The 12,722-nt window shown below is 43.5% G+C and overlaps 1 protein-coding gene across 8 annotated transcripts in view; it reads left to right on the top strand.

The window, feature by feature from the left end:
• LOC142590283 (putative sodium-dependent multivitamin transporter) overlaps window positions 1-12,722 on the top strand; it is a 118,102-nt gene that overhangs the window by 70,855 nt on the left and 34,525 nt on the right. The window lies entirely within an intron of this gene.

The following is a 12,722-nucleotide window of genomic DNA, read 5'->3' as shown; positions in this document are numbered from 1 at the left end:
GTATGGGTTTAGCCACAAGATGCCCTAAAAGCCCCCCGCCAAAAAAAAGAAAAAAAAACGAAGGCAGGCATAATGCAATAAAGGCTAAACATAATGGCATTAAAGAAATGATCTGGATAATCTGGAATTAATTTTCAATGCCTCTGCTCGAGTTGATTTCATACATATGACATTACACAAATATTTTTTTTTGTTTCAAAGAACGCCAGCCAATGAAATGATTCAAAGTTGGACAAATTGTTTCGTGGGCAAGTTGAATAAGAAACAGCGAAAAAAAAATCTGGTAACCGACAAATCTTGCTGTGTACTTCTCGCCTTGTCTGTCGTTTTCGTGCACCGTTGCTCCACCTAAGACCTGTTAGATCTGACTTTTGACTTTTGTCTAATAGGTGCATCTGGTGTATGACGCACCTGGGAGGTCCGACTATGACGTTCATGATATAAAAAAGCGACATATGGGGATTTGCTTTTAGGTGCAACAAATCTCTAAATTGCTTTTATTGCTTAATGTGAACACATTTTACCCAACACATTTTAGACCTGCTCATTATCTTGGGGGCTTGTAAATTAAATATACACCTCGCTGCTGTAAATATGGCAGCAGCGGGACCTTCTCATTAACTTCAATAATTGATGGTAGCTAGCAGCAGGAACCGGAACGCAACACTTTTGTGTAAGTTGAAACTTAGGCATCAACATGTTAAGCTTTACAGACGTGCACTGTGAAGCTGAAAAAACTGGAGGCCTAGATTTTAAATAGTCCAATGTTACTTTTGATAACACAGAAGTAATGTCTGCTGGTTCCTGCTACCAACTACCATCAATTTCTGATATCAAGCTAGGACACTCAATTTACAATATCTACAGCATTGCTGAAGGTGCTTGTAGTTCCTTTCTCTTAACAACAGCGTAATATGTGCTGTTAATACGCATTATGCAAAACAAATACAATCATACACATAAAATAAAATATACCTTTGTATGAACTCAAGTGTGCATGACGCTTTCTCTGCATAACAAATGTGGAACTAGAAGTAAGCCGTAAACAGCAAGCAGAACGCTTGTTTGAACATCTTTGCTGCTGCCACAACATGGCCATCAACAAGCAGTAGATACTCTTGAAGCATGCAGATGTCATCACCTAGACAAAATGAAAACAACAGCACTTGTCACTTTTACATGATAAGGCTGACTGCTGCAGCAACTGTTCTGTACCTGAAGTATGCAAAGTATATCTATTCCAAAAATCACGTTCGTGGGAATTTTTAAATTTTCACTGAGTGTCGGATGCCAGTTGTTCCTAAACAAGCAGGTTTTTGCTTTCTTTAACCATGTGCATACCCATTCGGACAACTAAATTTGGTATGCAACTTTACCTTTTTTCAGTACACCGTACCTCAAGAACTTTTGCTTGGTGCACATCCTCCCGGTTTACATTTTCTAGTCAGCACACGAGTTGGTTAAGCAGAGTCATAGCCAGTTCCAATTAGAGTGCTATAAAAGACATCTTTGAAAGAAGAAGGGTGCAGTTCGACGATCTTCCCGGCAACAACAGCTACGTGTTTCGGTAGAGGTTTTTGACAGACCTTTTTGACATTGTCTATGATTACTCGAACCACCTTTCTACGGTCTCTTGGTGTTGGACACTTACTTTTCTGCAAAGCCTCCAGCAGGGTTTTTGGCGCGCTGTCCGAAGGTACCTCAAACGATTCTACCGAGTTGGGATTCAGGAAAGAATAGCGTTGTTTAATTTGTTCCAACCCGCCATGGGCTCGCGACGGTGCTGCAGGTTCACTTTCGTCTGTTTCAGTTTGATCTACACTGCGTGTAAAAAGAATAAAACACACATTAAAACCCAAGTATAATTTCATTACAATTTATGTGAGTTGAAACTGAAATCGAAAAAAATAGGCAAATTCTTGAAATGCAACACTGTTTAGAAAGATTTATTGTAAAGAAAGTTAAACCAACATCGGAACAGCACAGACGATGAGGCACACTGTAGCGATGGGCTGCAGGTTAATATAGACCAACTAAGGTTCTTCAACGTGCATCGATATATTGCTGACACGAATATACTCGTATTTCGCCTGCATCAGATTGATGGTCGTCGTAGTCGGGAAACAAACCTGCAAACCCCGGATGAGTGGTGGAAAGCCACAGCTCCTGCACAACCGCAGAAGCTAATTAACTTTATGGGCGCTTCATGATCTCAGTGCACAATGTTCTGCAACAGGTATAAAAGCAAGTATTTTCAGCCAACAAAAACCCTTCTTCGCACCAACATGCAATTGCAAGTATTACAGATACATTTACTTCAAACACCGTATGAATAAACAGATGGTTCACTACTTCAGGTATTTGTACATATTATTTGTAAGATTGAACTGCATACATATCTTAGGCGAGCCTAATAAGCTCGCCTGCAATTTTTATTCTCATATTTTAGGACCACGCTTTCGATTCAGAAATACACAAAACTTATGCGACCTTTATTTCTGAAGTAGGTGATGTGCTTCTATGCTTGTATAGGCATGCCACGTCACGTATGTCTTGTTCAGTGAGCAAACAAAGGTCACCACACGACTCTACACCGAGGTCCAACAGCTTGCTCATGATGTTCTGCAGAACTTCAGCACTCAAGTTCGGAAGAGCATTCGCCACTTGCACAAGCACTGCCTCCATGGTGACTGTGAATCATGTGCTTCAACACGATGATCTTCTGTGCGCGGATATCATAAGCAGGAAGTGAGGGGTAGTCAGCAAGGTCACTAATAGGTAATGCACTGCAAGTGCTGGTCTCTCGAAGCGTATACTAATGAAAATGCGGCAAAAAGTTGGTCTAAAACACCTTGACAGCAACAAAAACGCAGCTCCGTTTTTCACAACAAATAGGGAGATTTGCCCTAAGCATAGCTCTTTGTATAAATTCAATACTACAAAATCGCCAACAGTGTAGTCCGTGACCTTCCAAACAATTGACCGACTTGCTATAGAACTCACTGGCTCCAGGTTGAACTGGGCAAACGAAGCCTCAACATTGACGCTATAGTCTCCAGCACAAATGAAATAGCAGATTAAAAAGAGACATTTGGTCCAAAAAATGTTTCACTACGCAAGAATGCTTGCAACAGCTGGTGTTTCTCTGCAAGAGTTTTAGCAACTGCTTTAAAATTCTCTGAGGATCGCACAAAATTTTTGAAGGAGTGCTTACTCTCAAATTTGAGGGTGCACACATTTATCACGAGCACAAAATGAATCTGCATGCTCGCATAATGAAGCATGTAGTGGTGCTTCGGCTCCAAAGGCTCCGAGGGAAACAGTTCCCATCTGTCCTGCAAGTACTTATGAATAATAATACTCCAGTAGGCTGATTCCCCTTCTGTGATTTCAGGCGCATAGAGAAGGTCTACTATTTTCCCCCAATTGAAAGATGTATCTCCATACTGGATCATTTACGCTTTGAATCCCATGGCCAGTCATGGCAGGCAGTAGAGGAAACAAGACCCATGTTCTTACAGCTTCGCCACCTAACTTGTTGCTGCGTGCGTTCACTTCACAGGGTTTACTGTGTGCATCTGCTCCTTTGTATTTGAAATTCATTATATGGTAGTTGAAATACTCATAAGTAAGCCAGCTTTTGTTGTCGGCAAAGTACTTTAGAAACAGCAACATGTCATAAGAAATTATGCCTCCGGAAAAAATCGTGACCAATGCAGGGTGGAAGGCCTGGATTGCAAACATGGAAGTGATCTAGCTTGTTAAAAATACTACGCAGCCTGCACATGGGAACCAATCGCAATCGAGAAATTCGATCCGTATCAGGCTTGCTCGCTATCGAAAGCGGCCGTGTGACACTGGTATAACATATTAACACCCTCGCAGTGTGGTTTTCGGAAAAGTCTCTCGAATGAGCATGCTCTTTTGAATCCAAAGGAAATAACATTGTACACATTTGAACTTGAGCTAAATGTGTTGGGTGTCTTCACTGATTAATTGAAAGCCTTCAATCTAACTAACCATGAAAATCAACCAAGAATCTCAGCCACTATGTTTTCCGTTGTTTATTTTTAGAATTTATTGAATCTTACCTTTATTACGGCCAGGAGAAAGTGATTGCCAACAACTAATCTTGCAATTTAGGAGCCTTATAATCAAGAGTGTCACAAGGAAACATTCTGGGATGTTTATTATTTTGTTTATAAGTAGTGATCGCGTTAGAATTGATCACAGCACTTCCTGAAGCACTTCCTTACAGCGAGAAATCCAAATGACGCATTTCCTGAAGCAAACAAAGTACTAACGAAATTTTCAGTCGAACCTATCGCAAGCTTTCTTGTTGCAGAGGCTGATGAGGTGAAGACTGTTCTTTTTAGACCCAAGAATGGTACAATTGATCAACCTGTATTGAAGTTTGAATATTTATATATTGAACTTCTACATGCACTTAAGCATTAGGGGTTCTTTTCAAAGAGCATATGTCATTGGATCCTCACGTAGAAGCTACAGCAACTAAATTATCTCCAGTCGCTTATATACTTTCGAAACTATGTTATTCTGTACTAGAAAGTGTGAAGTGTTGCGCCTCGGGGTCGCGTTCACGTCGGCCATTCTTTAAGCACAGGACTGTGTACGCCTGGGAGTAGGAGCGAAAGAAAAAGGTTCATTTTAGATATTTGCACTGGCTATAGATATGGGAGCCCACACCATGTAGAGTACAATAAATGTCTGAGCACACACGCTTGAGCACACTTCAGGACAGTCAAAATAAAGAAACAAACTTGTTTCTGAGACACCTGCATCGCCGGTTTTCGTTCTGAACAGCCCACGGCTGCGGCACACCTTTAAACCATGCTTGATGCAGGCGTGGTCGGAAAGATCCTCTCGTCAACCAGGGAATACAAAGGGCACGTGGGCCATTCCCCTTGCCGCAGCCCTCCGACACATTACATACTGCCAGTACGCCTTCTGGGCCTCGTACTGCGCTTTCGCTGCCTCGTATGACAACTTCGCGGCGCTTTACCGCCTCTCTCGCCTGCGTCATACATAGTGCACCTCGAAAAGAATCGAGCTGGGGGGGTGGAGGGGGGACACAACTGTCGGCTTGCTTTTGTCTGACTGGAAACATTCGAAGCAACGAACCCTTTGACTTGGCTCCTGCCGGTGTGTAGCGCCTTTCGCTTTATTCGCCGCTTTACCTTCTCTGCCGCAGTCCCGATTTCGTGAAGCCGCTTTTTCCAAGTACGCTTCTGGTGCTCATTTCCGAGCCCTTCGCTCGAATCTCGTGCTGACCAGAACTCATCTCGTCGATCATGAGTTCCGTTTCAACCGCACATTATGAATGATTTCGTTGTAGATCATTCGTCTTACTGCTGCCTTCACTGACGGAGAGCTCAAAAATACTTCGGTACACTGCAGCTTTATTTTGCGCAACACAGCTCGCACACCTGGGAGCTGCCAACAACTGCACTGCCCTGCCTACATTGAGCTTTAGCGCATTTTTCTGATCGATTGAACTCTGCACTTGTGCTCTTGTCTAACTATTCCGTGTGACTATAGATTTCTTCTGCAAGAGTTACCTTGCAGTCCCTTGGTAACTGTGCCAGAAAGTCCACAGCTGGCCTAGCTGGCTCTTTACTATTCCATTGGCGCACTATCTCATAGCGTTCAATCCGGTATCATGAACGAGATCCTCAGTAACTACGCCACGATCGAAGGATTTGGCATCACTTATGAACAAACATTTAAGCTCGCAGGGATTAGCGTTTCTTTCAAACATCGCTAGAACCGTGCGTGGCAGTTGTTCGCACCTTGCGTGCGCTTCTTCTGCGGTTGCTGACATGTTTGTCAGCACATGCAATTTTATTTCCCTTCCTGACATTTACGAGCGCACTCTCATTAAGGACTCGGAAACTTTATATCAAAAATACAATTCACACCTTAAATTGCCTGTTCAACACATAACCAAGAAACACCGTAAACTCGATGTGACAACATTTTGGAGGTTCCACCGTGAAGAACCCATTGTGGTGATCGAAGATTGTGCTTGCAGCTACCACGTCTACTAAATAAGTAACCTGTGTTGTATATGTACCGTACTGGTCCCGCTTTTATATCTAGCTTGTTTACGTGTTGTGCATGTAACCTAGCTAGGGGTTTTATGAATTTTGTTTTACTCTTCAACTGTGTTTAGTTTATCTATCATTTCCTTATACTACACAAGATACTCAACCCTTATTGCCTGATGACTGAATTTTTTTCATATCGTTTCTTTATTGTTTCTTTTTCTTTCTTTATCTTTTCGTTCTCATTTTTTGCTGAACTTTGCTCATATGGCACGTAAACTTCAGAATATGTACGTTTTCGATTGTCTCATATATATTCTTATGTCAAATGTTAATCTTGCGTGATATTTTGGCAATATTGTACAGCTGCCTGTCAAATGTGACGGTTAGTGGACGATTTCATGCCGATTTTTAAGCTGCAAACATCACCCTTCTAGTATTATAGGTAAAAAAATTTAATTGAATTTCTGGTAAATAAATGTTACAAAGATATGGCTGGTAATAACACAAGCGTGTTTGCTTCATCTTGCGCAATATGTAATCTTATGCATCGTTAATCGTTATGCCGCGAAAAGGCCCCAGTGTTATGTCACGCGGTTTTGTTGTTTATGCAGTACACCGCACACAAGTTATGCCTCTATGCAGACAGCTGTTGAGGCGAATGAACACTGTGACATGTATCGCCGCGATGTCACAAAGACGACGGCGATATTTCTCACTTGGAAAAAAAATTCTCCTTGACATGTGCACGTTGTTAAATGAAATCGGGGGTGTACGTACGAAAGCTAGGATCTCATATTCAGGCACACCATAGGGTTAAGCCCCTTGTGGTCTTGAGCTCAGAAGCTCATCGCCATAGCAACTATAGCTGTGGTGAAGGTCGCGTTGCTGTTAGGTGAGGCGGTTGCAATGAAATATCTTGCGCTGACAAAAAGGTCATTCAAAAGATATAATTCGTAACAAAATGTTTTAAGCTTGTGCAAGGCATTTGGACAAAGAAGTGTATAAAAAGCAGCATCAAGTGCTTTCTAACTAATACTGAAGCAATCACTTTTAAGACGGTGGCACCTCGTGGTACTTAGCGCTCAGAAATCGACTGTCGCATTCGAAATCGCGAAATCTAGGACACAGGCGATGAAGGCCGCTGTATTGGTTAGCGCTTCATTACTTATATGACGCCGAGATCGTACAATTAATTTTCGTGTGCCAAGCGTTATAATGGTAGCGCCTTGAGATATACACCTCCCAGACGCAATGGCTGCAGTCACGGAGACGGAACTTGTGCATTATGAGTGACAATTGCTAGACAAATGAATAATGCAGGCGAAGAAATTTTCTGCGGAATGAAAGCAGAGCTCGCAATGTTTTTTTTTCTGCGCCATAGTGACGGCGCTAGCAGCAGAAGAAGTAGCAGTAACGACCAACAGTAACATAGCAACAAACATTCACTCCTGAAACATAAATCATCAATTTGACCAGCCATGCATTCGCCTATTAGCGCACAACTCTTAGGCGCCCGTTCCTGCGGCGAGCGTCGGCGTCGTGTTTCATAGCCGAGCGAACGAGCACAGCGAAAGATGAGAGCGATCGAGGAGCGCGGTGGGGCGATAAAAGACGGCGAGACTGAAGATAGTGCGATGAGGAAACCAGAGGAGGAGGTTGAAGCGGAAGAATGAGGTGGAAAGCGATGGAGGAGGATAAGGCCAGAGCGTGAGAAGTGCCACATGAAACAAGGAAAACAGTAGGAGGGAGCGTCACGTGCCAATTTTGAAGTTGCCATAAAAAATTCAGAGGAATTGGATCATGGTAAATAGGCTCTCACGATATATGCAAGTGGTAGCTTTGGTCGGCTCGCTTTGGTTCTGTCTGCTGCGGGGGTTTTGGAATATGCGCACATAGTCGGCGTAGCAAACGCACGCCGATGTTGAGTAAAGGTATTGAAGTGTGTGAAGCAGTTGAGTCTGTATTATGTCAGTCAAGTAAAGCACCGATTCACGACGCGGCACCCCGCTTAAGCAAGCAGCAGACAGGCAATGCTGTAGTGAACGAAGGCGACGGTATTATGCCCAACAACTCCCCACGACCACCTAAAGGACGACTTATCGCGTTCAGTGACGGTTTCAGTGAAACGGGGAAGCCTCTCGCTCTGCAAAGGTGTGAAGGCGTGCACGCAGGGCAGCTACCCTCAGCGGAGCCCTGGACTAGGGGAACCGACCCTGGAGAGAATATGGAAGACTCCATCTGAAGCCGCAAAAATCACTGCAAAATAGAGCAAATAAACGTTTTTCACCATCATCATCATCGACAGCGATTCGTCGTGTTTGGGGGCATCTTCTGGGAAGCAATATAATGTCTTTCGACCCTGAAAACATGTGCAGGCGCTCAAGCGAGTATCCAGGATCCGCAGCGACTGCTTTTCCGTGCGAAAAAGAACTGTGCCATCTTGTGCCCATCTTGTGACCACATTTGAAGGCCACTGTTATGGCAGAAGGTCCAAGCCGACGCGATCGTACTGCTCAATTTCTTCTACCTCTTAAGAGACCGGCGAGAACTCAATAGGCACACCTGAACAGCGTAAGGAGGCCGCATCACACAATCTTACAAAATGGTGCACGTACATCTCAAGGAAAGGGGACGACTTCGGCGGTTAGAGTGCAGGGTAATGATATTTATTTATTTCATAACAAAATATGCATAACGGAACATTTTACTAAGCATGTTACATTTTTACGCCTTGTACTTCGTACGCGCCTCCGTGCCTTTGACGGCAGGCGCCACTAAGCCACTATTCGATAACTCGAACCAAACAAGCACGAATGGTCCGGCAACAAAGTGGGCTTATTCCTACCCTAAAGGCTTCGCGCACAAGGCCGCGGCGAGTGAGAGGAGCGGCTTCAGTGGAGGTTGGCTTCCCGAGGCTAGCAGAATGACGTGACGCTCCCCCCTAGTTTTTTCCTTCCTCCATGCCGTGCAAGACAGACTACGGCGACGATGCTTGGAGATGGCGCTAGAGTAGCGCGCTCTCGCTCGCCTCCGCTCCGTTCGCGGGGACGCGTGCATGGAGGCACTATACGCGCCGTTTGCTCGCCAAAGCGCTGCATGAGCAGATGTCTGTCTATGGCGGCTGCTGTAAATCGCGCCCACGCGTCAGCGACACGCAGCCTTTCGCGATCTCCCGATTAGCGACGCCGTCGTGCACACTTCGCTCAGTTTGGAACGTACTGCACGAGACAGATTGTCTGCGCCAGCCAATGTAACGCGAAATGAAAACACGTGTAGAGCGGCGCTGAAATTTTGCATTCGGGAGTATCATAATCGTCGGTGGATGTTTTTAGCGCTCGAATGCCCTTCACATTCACTGGCAGTCAGCCATATGCTGGGACCATAGTCAGTCCGTGAAAAGTAGAGCTGTTCCATAAATGCTCATCGTGATTTTCTTAGTGGACGCTAACCTCATGGAAAGCCCGTAAACGACATTACTTCATCCGTTTGTTTTACACTGTTCTTGTCCCGCGTTTTTTTATTTTTGAACGTAATAATGTCATTCTCGTGTTGTCCTTTCCATGCTGAGGTTTGTTCGTAAATATGGATATGTATACACGAATTATGCACACAAGAAATATGTATACATGTATAGAATTGTTTGCGTCCCTCTCCGCCCATGTGGTGTAGATTCTGCCAAGCACTGGACATTCTTGTGGTCTGGATGCCCTCAATGTGCCGCTTTTTGTGTGCTTGTGACTTGTGTTTGTGTGTATGGCTCGCTCACATTTTCTTCTTTGCTTTCACTTTTATTTTTGCTTGCGTACTGCGTGCAGCATCAAAAAGGGGTTGTAGCCGATCAGACAGCAAAAGGGGGTAGTAGCCGATATTCTAGCTCACATTAGGAGGAAAAAGAAGTCTAGAGCTTAGCAGGCCATATTACGATTACAAACTCTAAAAACACCTATTTTGGAAATTTTCTGCAGGTAAAATTTTTGAAAAATCAAATGAGGGGCAACGCATTTTCTGGTCTCCAGGTATCTCCAGATGATAGCGACATTATTTTAACTTGTCCTTGTCAGCGCATTTGGCAGACCCGATAGTTCTGTGAGCGTGCATGGAGGCACTATACGCGCCGTTTGCTCGCCAAAGCGCTGCATGAGCAGATGTAGTAATGTCGTTTACGGGCTTTCCATGAGGTTAGCGTCCACTAAGAAAATCACGATGAGCATTTATGGAACAGCTCTACTTTTCACGGACTGACTATGGTCCCAGCATATGGCTGACTGCCAGTGAATGTGAAGGGCATTCGAGCGCTAAAAACATCCACCGACGATTATGATACTCCCGAATGCAAAATTTCAGCGCCGCTCTACACGTGTTTTCATTTCGCGTTACATTGGCTGGCGCAGACAATCTGTCTCGTGCAGTACGTTCCAAACTGAGCGAAGTGTGCACGACGGCGTCGCTAATCGGGAGATCGCGAAAGGCTGCGTGTCGCTGACGCGTGGGCGCGATTTACAGCAGACTTTTATTTTTATTTTTATTTATTTATAAAAGTAATCTATAATATAATATAATATAATATAATATAATTATTATATTATATTATTATTATATAATAATATAATAATAAAAGTAATCGTTCACAAGTGCCTCTGCTTGACACGCGGAAAATGCAACTTCCCTTCGGAGTCATGAATAATAGCGGCTATGTTCCGTCCTGCCTTACGCCGGAGTTCGGGGGCAACAAACAACCGACTACAAATGGTGGCCTTCCGGAGAATGTCTGTGTGGCGATATCATTTTAAGCCTTTTATTACTAGGAAGCTCTTGCTCGATAAGAGCGCTGTTGACGTGTCCCACCCAACACAAGCTGATTCACATGCCATAGAAAAATACGTCCGCGTCCTGTGGGAAACACTCGCTAGCATAGATTACCAGCGTGGGGTCTTTGCAGTGTTCCTGTCGACGTTTCCAAACTCGAGAGAAATGATGACTGGTCCGCAGTAGAATTTTACTAGAGTCCCTCATAGTGGCCTCATAGTGGCATGACGCTGAAGGAGTCGACCCGAATGTTCAACATAAAACCGGCTGTGTACTGTGCTCGTGGGACCATCAATCATGTGAGTGTAGAAACAAGTACTTTAATCGGCAATGTAAATCTCTAGGCTTCCTTAGTCATTTACATGCCCAAAGGTATATGTAATAATGTCTTCCTCATAGAGAAGCGACGCGGATACTGCCGCACTCCAAGATGTGTATTTATTAAGATTGATTCAGTTGGATCTATTAAGAAGATAAGGAAGTAAATTCAATGGTAGTGATTATTCACAACTGATATCGAAAACCTTTTTTTGCGGTTAACACAATGGTGTATTTTTTGAAAAGCATTGGCTCAAGTTTGGCGTTTTATTCGAGCTTCTCCCCGTAAGCACGGTGAGTCTTATAATTTTTCTTGAAGTCAAATAAACATTACTGATTCTAGACTGTCAGAAAGAAAGAACGTTTCAGGCAAATGCACATTGATTGGGCTCAATACGAATTGATTACAGGAAAACTACCGTCAGAGCTGAAAGAAAAAATATTACACTCATTGCGTTCTACCATATGTAAGGTAAAGGGAGCGCAACAATTGATAGCGGCAAATGTAAAGGATAAGCATAACTTCAATATACAGGAAAACGAGTTCCGTATAGAGTTCCACTGGGTGCAACTGACAATTTACTCGAACTTAGGAGAGTAAATGAAAGTGAGGAGGTCGTCTAATGAGAAAAGCAGATAACCGATGGCCCTGCAGAGTGTCACGATGTATGCCAATGGAAAAAAAAAACCTTAGTCAAGGGTGCCAGTAAATTAGGTATACTGTAATGACATTTGGAAATCGGTTTGTAGTGAATGTAGCTAGATGAAGCAAGAATGCATTAATTCCACGTCGCTTGGAGAGGCCTTCGTTCTTCAGTAGACATAAGACAGACTCAGGGGGATCATGATGATGAATATCTGAAAAATGAGTATGCGAGTTTGAAACCTGCCGTAACAAACACACAGTCATGTCTTATTTAGTGACACGTAAACGCGAGTGTCATTTCGTATCACATGTTGTGCCCGTGAAACGTCACTTTGTTATTCTCCTGTGTTCGTGCGCTCAGTAAATTACGCTTTAAATGCTCCATACAAGGTGTTTAACGTGGAAGTGTTCACGATAAATTACATATGGGGCCTTCAGCGCCGACAGTACCACCTGATTATGAGGGGCACGCCGAGATTGTGTCACCGCCTAGAGTTTCTTTAAGCGAACCTATACTATAATGCACCATTCCCGAACGCTTTTTTTTTGACAGGGGTTGACGCTGCCGCGTTATTGAGCAGCGCAACGCCATGGCCACTAAGCCACCAAGGAGGAAGAAAATGTTTGCTTTTTCGTTGTTGCACTAGTCGATCTGATCTACTGTTAACGTCGGGAACATGTTGTGAGCGTTTTAAACGACCACGTGTCGTAAACCACGTGTCGTATTACCTGAATAGTTTGATAAATATTATTAAGCTTACGTGGAACTTTCTTTTTATTTCTCTTCTTATTGGTCCATCTATCCCGGTTGTGTTTGTATAATAATAATAATAATAATAATAATAATAATAATAATAATAATAATAATAATAATAATAATAATA

The sequence above is a fragment of the Dermacentor variabilis genome, chromosome 8 (assembly GCF_050947875.1).
Source record: "Dermacentor variabilis isolate Ectoservices chromosome 8, ASM5094787v1, whole genome shotgun sequence".
NCBI classification, from domain to species: domain Eukaryota; kingdom Metazoa; phylum Arthropoda; class Arachnida; order Ixodida; family Ixodidae; genus Dermacentor; species Dermacentor variabilis.
This window is presented reverse-complemented; position numbering and strand designations above follow the sequence as displayed.